The sequence below is a fragment of the Giraffa tippelskirchi genome, chromosome 5, assembly GCF_054371585.1.
Source record: "Giraffa tippelskirchi isolate mGirTip1 chromosome 5, T2T-mGirTip1v1.2.pri, whole genome shotgun sequence".
Lineage (NCBI taxonomy): Eukaryota > Metazoa > Chordata > Mammalia > Artiodactyla > Giraffidae > Giraffa > Giraffa tippelskirchi.
The window spans coordinates 166,291,411-166,298,858 of NC_137279.1; positions in this window are offsets into that span (position 1 = coordinate 166,291,411).

The following is a 7,448-nucleotide window of genomic DNA, read 5'->3' on the forward strand; positions in this document are numbered from 1 at the left end:
TCTCGGGGCAGGATGGAGTAGGGGTGGACGTGAGGTGACCAGGTAGGATGCTTAGAGGGTCTGGAGGCTGGGGACCAGGTCATTCTGGTTGTGCAAGAGGAACTGTTCACAAACCTTGAAGGTGGTGTAGAACTCAGAGGAGAGGCCAGTCACATTGGTGGTCATGTACTTGAGAACGCTGGGGTGGCCTGGTTATAGAAGGACACTGCAGGACGGGGAGCCACAACCAGGGAGGGTGGGGAGGGATGATGGGGGGCACTGGGCGGACATGAGGCAGGCAGGCAGCAGCCTTGTTGCCTGCTAGGAAGGCAGCAAATACCAGTCAGCACCTGGGCCATACAGGACTGTGTTATTGGCAGGCGTGACCAGCTGGGCTCCCCTGACCCTTCCTCTGGCCCCTCCTCTGGGTGCTGACAACGCTGGCTTCCCTCTGTCACCACACACTATACTCTCATCATGTGTCCCCCCTCTCAGCTGGGAGGCTGGCCCCAAACTGAGGCCCAGAGTGGAGGTGACTTACCCATGGTCACATAGTTGGGCCAGGCGCCCAACTCCAATTCCAGGCTCAGTTCCTTTCCTGAGGGCTCAGAATATTCTTTTTTTTTTTTGAGTAACCTTCTTTATTGACATTTGTATTTCTTTTCTTTTTTTTGAATTTTAAACTGGATTAAATCTTTTTTTTAATTAGTTTATTTACCTATTTTTTAACTTTACAATATTGTATTTGTTTTGCCATACATTGACATGAATCCACCATGGGTGTACATGTGTTCCCCTTGCAGAACCCCCCTCCCACCTCCCTCCCCATCCCATCCCTCCGAGTCATCCGGTGCACCAGCCCCGAGCACCCTGTATCATGCATCAAACTCAGAATATCCTTGACTCAGATACACACTTAACACACAACCACAGTACCTCCCTTCCCATCACCCACTCCTAGCTAAAAGCAGGGGTCCAGAGCAGTGGGGGATGGCTCAGCAGGAGGAGACACCTCAGGGCCCCCTTTCCCACCCCAGCCCCGGTACCCCCGCCCTCCGGCACCCACCGGCAGTGCTTGTCCCACTCAGGCCTCCGGCGGAGGTCAGAGAGCAGCAGGAAGGCCTGGGCTGTGTCCACGTGCACCAGCATCTCCAGGTGGAAGGAGAGGAACGTGTCCTCCTCTAGAGTGAACAAGTGGACCTGCATGGGACAGAGGGCAGCCTCGTTCCCTCGTCTCCTCAGACTACGCTGGGGACCCGGGCTGGAAGTCAGGGCTGCACTGATTGCTGTGTGTCGTGAACAAGCGACTCAGCCTCTTTGAGCCTCGGTGGCAGCCCCATAAAAAATGGGCGATTGGGCACGAGCGGATACGAAGGTGTCTGAAGAAGCAGGGACTGCATGGATAAGCCCAGTAGTCAGATGGAATGGTACTCGACGTGAAACGGAACACACTCATCACTTCACACAAGCGAATGCACTGTGCCTAAGGAAATACGTCAGAGTCAAAGGTTACATACTGAATGACTCCCTTTACTGGACATTCTCAAATAGACCAAACGAAAGGCACAGAAAACTGGTTTGTGGTTTCCAGGGATTGGGGTGGGAAGAGGCTTGAACACAAAGGAGACAGAAAAATTGGGGATATTATGGAAATGCTCTGTATTTTGACTACTAGTAAAGTAATGCTCAAAATTTTCCAAGCCAGGCTTCAGCAATACGTGAACCGTGAACTTCAAGATGTTCAAGCTGGTTTTAGAACAGGCAGAGGAACCAGAGATCAAATTACCAACATCCGCTGGATCATTGAAAAAGCAAGAGAGTTCCAGAAAAACATCTATTTCTGCTTTATTGACTATGCCAAAGCCTTTGACTGTGTGGATCACAATAAACTGTGGAAAATTCTGAAAGAGATGGGAATACCAGACCATCTGACCTGTCTCTTGAGAAACCTGTCTCTTGAGGTCAGGAAGCAACAGTTAGAACTGGACATGGAACAACAGACTGGTTCCAAATAGGAAAAGGAGTACGTCAAGGCTGTATATTGTCACCCTGCTTATTTAACTTATATGCAGAGTACATCATGAGAAACGCTGGGCTGTAGGAAGCACAAGCTGGAATCAAGATTGCCGGGAGAAATATCAATAACCTCATATATGCAGATGACACCACCCTTATGGTAGAAAGTAAAGAAGAACTAAAGAGCCTCTTGATGAAAGTGAAAGAGGAGAGTGAAAAAGTTGGCTTAAAGCTCAACGTTCAGAAAACTAAGATCATAGCATCCAGTCCCAGCACTTCATGGTAAATAGATGGGGAAACAGTGTCAGACTTTATTTTGGGGGGCTCCAAAGTCACTGCTGATGGTGATTGCAGCCATGAAATTAAAAGACGCTTACTCCTTGGAAGGAAGGTTATGACCAGCCTAGATAGCATATTTAAAAGCAGAGACATTACTTTGTCAACAAAGGTCCATCTAGTCAAGGCTATGGTTTTTCCAGTGGTCGTGTATGGATGTGAGAGTTGGATGGTGAAGAAAGTGAGCACTGAAGAATTGATGCTTTTGAACTGTGGTGTTGGAGAAGACTCTTGAGAGTCCCTTGGACTGCAAGGAGATCCAACCAGTCCATCCTAAAGGAGATCAGTCCTGGGTGTTCATTGGAAGGACTGATGTTGAAGCTGAAGCTCCAATACTTTGGCCACCTCATGCGAAGAGTTGACTCATTGGAAAAGACCCTGATGCTGGGAAGGATTGGGGGCAGGAAGAGAAGGGGACGACAGAGGATAAGATGGTTGGATGGCATCACTGACTGGATGGACATGGGTTTGGGTAAACTCCGGGAGTTGGTGATGGACAGGGAGGCCTGGCGTGCTGCGACTCATGGGGTTGTAAAGAGTCGGACACGACTGAGCGACTGAACTGAACTGAGTGATGATGTAACTTCATGTGTTTTCCACAGTAGTAGGATTATACACTAAAAAGGGGAAGTTTTACTGTAGGTAAATTATACCTCAATTTTTTAAATATCAAAAATTTTCTTTTTAAAAACAAAAAGATAAAGAAGCAATAACTAATGCAAACCCAGAATGGCTCCTCAGAGCCAGGCGTCCATCCAGCCACTGATTTCACTGTGGGGAGGTGACCCATCCCAGGACACAGGCAAAACTGGCAGAGCTCAAGCCCTCCCTCAGCCCACCCTTGCCCCCAGGCCCCATCTGAGCCACACCAGGCCTTCAGGGGGCAGGTGTGCTTCTATAACTGGGTTGGTTTCATGACTCACCCAGGGCCTTTTAGGGAATCCCCCTCTGACTTGAGCGGTTTGAGAGGGTTTCGAGGCTCACAGTCAACACCTCTGGTTGCTCAGAGGAGGAAGGAGAGCTGGGAGGGTGGGGTCCGCTACCTGGTTGCTCTCCGAGGACAGCACCCAGTTGTCCTTGGCCACGAGCATCTTCAGGGAGGAGACGTTGTTGTAGCTCAGGTACACCTGCACAGACACAGAGCAGCCTCACCATCCCCTTCCTCGGGGGCTCCATGCCAGGGCCACTCTGATGTGTGGAGAGGAACCTGCGCGTGAAGGAAGGAGCCCTGGGCTTTGGGAAAGGAGGCCCAGGCTGGGCCAGACTCCTTCTCCTCTCGGGGCCTCAGCTCCCTCCTGCCAAGCAGGGGACACAGGAAAGCCCTTGGCTCACTGAGCCCGTCCTGATGCAGAGCATCCTGTTCCCTTTGGGCCTCCTCCAAGAAGGGAGGGTTGGGGGTCCCCGACAGGTCTGAGGACTGTCCACTCAGAACAGAAGGCCTTACCTGATTGCTAGGGTCCCAGGGGACACAGAGGGGCATCTCCGCCTGCTTACAGGACACGATGTACTTCCTGAGAGAGAGGGAAGATGACAACCTTGGTCCCTCTGGGGCCCACCTCTTCTCAGCAGGCTTACTGTGTGCCAGGCCCTGTGCTCAGCCCAGCAGGGTGGGAGACACCCCTATCTGGCTAGGGAGACTGGGTGGGCGCACAGAAAACAGCAGCTGAGGACATGCACACTCAGAGGTGGGGACTCAAAGGGAAAGATATAGACCCTTAACCCTTGCCAAGTGACATCACCCTTATGCTCAGTGTACTCACCTGTAAAATGGGATCAGTAGTCACACCTGCCCCCTCATGGATCATCAGAAGAACAGCACTGGGCGTATGGTAAACCCTCCCTAAATGCACATTTTTCTTATTGATATCAGATGGTGAACCATGGTGTGTTTACAGCATTTTCAAGCTTGTAAAGTGCTTTGACAGTGGTCATTCACACCTGGATTTGCATCTCAAGCCATTGCTCATCTCCTCTTAGAGTCTTTATTTCTTCATCTGCAAAAGAGGCATCAGAATCAATGGGAGGGACACAAGATGTAAAATTGGCCACACCAGCCAGGGGTTCAAATTCTCATTCTGCCAATCATTTCTATCTGTGTGCCCGTGGACACCAAATCCCTCTGTCCTCAGCTTCCTCACCTGTACAAGGGGCCAGTAAGCCTGCTGTGTCAAGAGGCCAAGACCAGAGACTGCCTGGATGTAAAGGCCCAGCCCTGGGGCAGCACCAAAGACAGGCGAGTTCCCAGAGGCAGGGAGCAGACAGGGAGTTGAGATAAAACTGAAGTCGTGTCCCTTCCCATCACCTGCCCTTCACTTGCCTGTCCAGGTGGATCTTCTTCCTGGAGCAGCCAGTTTGCCCAGCCCCCATTACTGCCTGCTCTTCTTCCCCAAAGGGCCCAAGGAGACCCTCCCTGCAGTCCTAAAGCAGACTTCAGGTCTTACAGGGGCAGCCTGGACAGCACAGTGCCCGGTCACTGAGTTCCAGCCCCAGCTTCCCCTCACATCCCTGAGTGTCTTTGGGAACACCACCCGCTCTCACTAAACCTGTTTCCTCCTCCATGAAAGAGGACTTGCTATGGGCAGGCGCACTTCTGAAGTGTTTCCCATGCCAAATTTCAACTAAGCCTCATGACAACCCTCTGTGGTTGGCACTGGTACTACCCCCGTTTTATTTTATTTTGCCAGCGCCATGCAGCTGGTAGGATTTCAGTTCCCAACCAGGGACTGAACCTGGGCTGTGGCAATACTTCGGCCACCTGATGGGTGGAGCCGACTCATTTGAAAAGATCCTGATGCTGGGAACGATTGAAGGCAAAAGGAGAAGGGGACGACAGAGGATGAGATGGTGAGTTAGCATCACCGACTCAATGCGCATGAATTGAGAAAACTCAGGGATATAGTGAAGAACAAAGGCACCTGACATGATGCAGTTTATGGGGTCCCAAAGAGTCAGACGGGCTTCCCTGGTGGCTGGTAAAGCGTCTGCCTGCAATGCAGGAGACCTGGGTTTAATCCCTGGGTTGGGAAGATCCCCTGGAGGAGGAAATGGCAACCCACTCCAGTACTCTTGCCTGGAAAATCCCATCAATGGAGGGGTCTGGTAGGCTACAGTCCATGGGGTCGCAAAGAATTGGACACTACTGAGCAACTTCACATTCTTTTCTTTCTTTCTAAAGAGTCAGACAGGACTTAGCAACTCAACAACAACAACAACAATTAGATATCATTGTTTCATGCAATCAGTTTTTGTTTAGACTTAACCACTATCTCACAAATGAATATTTTGTCCAATCATGTAAGCAGCAGGACTCTATGGGGCCTTCCTGGGACAGAACCATCCCCTCTTTTCCTTCACCGGTCTCTTGTTTGTAGAAAAACTTTAGCCTCCTAGGCTTACCCAAGTTCCAAAGAATAAATTTAATTAGAGAAGTGAGAAAATGCAGAAGCAAAGCAAAAGTCAAGCAAGACAAAATAATAAGTTTAGCCATTAAACAAAGGGCTTCCCAAGTGGCACAGTGGTAAAGAATCTGACTGCCAATGCAAGAGACACAGAGACTAGGGTTCAATCCCTGGGTCAGGAAGATCTCCTGGAGGAGGAAATGGTAACCCACTCCAGTATTCTTGCCTGGAAAAATCCCATGGACAGAGGAGCCTGGTGGGCTACAATCCATGCGGTCTCAAAGAGTCAGGCATGACTGAGTGATTGAGCACATTAAAGTCGAGGACCTTTTGTTCCTCCTCAAGGGCTATAGATAATATCCTGAGCCATGTCCCTGGAGCTGTTCTGCAGTGAATGAAACCTCCACCAGGTGGAAGAAGTTAACTGTGTGCTTCCCACAAGCATGGAGACCCCAGGCTGCTTGGAACCAGAAGGTTGGTGATGTTGACCACCAACTACCTCACCATCAACCAATCAGAAGAATGTCTACCAGCTGATCACACAGTCCACCTCCCTCACCCTGTCTTTAAAATCCTTTCCCTAAAGCCATTGGGGAGTTTGGGTCTTTTAAACACTAACTGCCTAAACTCCTTGCTTGGTTCCGGGTAATAGATGCTGCACTTTCCTTCACCGCAACCCAGTGTCAGGAGATTGGTTTTACTGCACGCAAGGGGGCAAGTGGAGTCAAGTTTGGTTCAATAGTGATAATTTTTTAAATTCAATCACAGACCTTCCATCTGGGATCAATTTCCTTCTGCCTGAAGAATAGCTTTCATAAATTCCTCAATAAGAATTTATTAGTGATGGAGCTTCCTGTGGTTGAGAGTCTGCCTGCCAATACGGGGGACTCAGGTTCGATTCCTGATCCAGGAATATCCTGCGTGCTGCGGAGCAACTAAACCTCTACACACTAGCTACTGAGCCTGCGCTCTAGAGCCTGGGAAGTGCAACTGCTGAGCCCAAGAGCTGCAACAACTGAAGCCCGTGGGCCCTGGAGCCCCTGCTCAGCGACAAGAGAAGAGCAGCCCGTGCACTTGCAACAAAGAATAGCCCCCACTCGCTGCAACTAGAGAAATCCTATGTGCAGCAACAGAGACTCAGCACAGCCAAAAATAAAATAAACAAACAAAATTTTTAGAAAATAATTTATTAGTGATACTTAGTTCTTGTTTACAAAAAAATATTTCATCCTTGTTCTTGAAAATACTGTCACTGTATGTAGGATTCCAGGGTGTCTGTTATTCTGTTTTAGCACATCAAAGTGAATCTCCCACTGTCTCTGGCTCCCATTGACATGTCTAGTTCATTATTCCACTAGAATCATTTCCTAGTCTCATCTCCTACCATTTCCTCCTACACAGTTAGCAACACAGTGGTTTCCCCAAACTCACAGTAACGTTTCTTACCTTTATGCCTTTTCTCAGGCTGTTCCTTCCATCCAGAATGCTTTTTTCCTCCCTTTCATGCCCATTTCATCTGCATGACTCCTACTTATCTGTCAAAATCCAGTGGCACCTTCTCTAGGAAGTCCTCCTTGAGCCCCTCCCCACAGCCCAGTAGGACTTTCTCTCTGCTCTTGCAGCATAGATCAGAACCGTATTACAGTATGCTATAAATCTCCGAAAACTTAATTGCGTCCCTCTCTGCACTGAGAATGCTTTAAGAACAGAGACCATGAC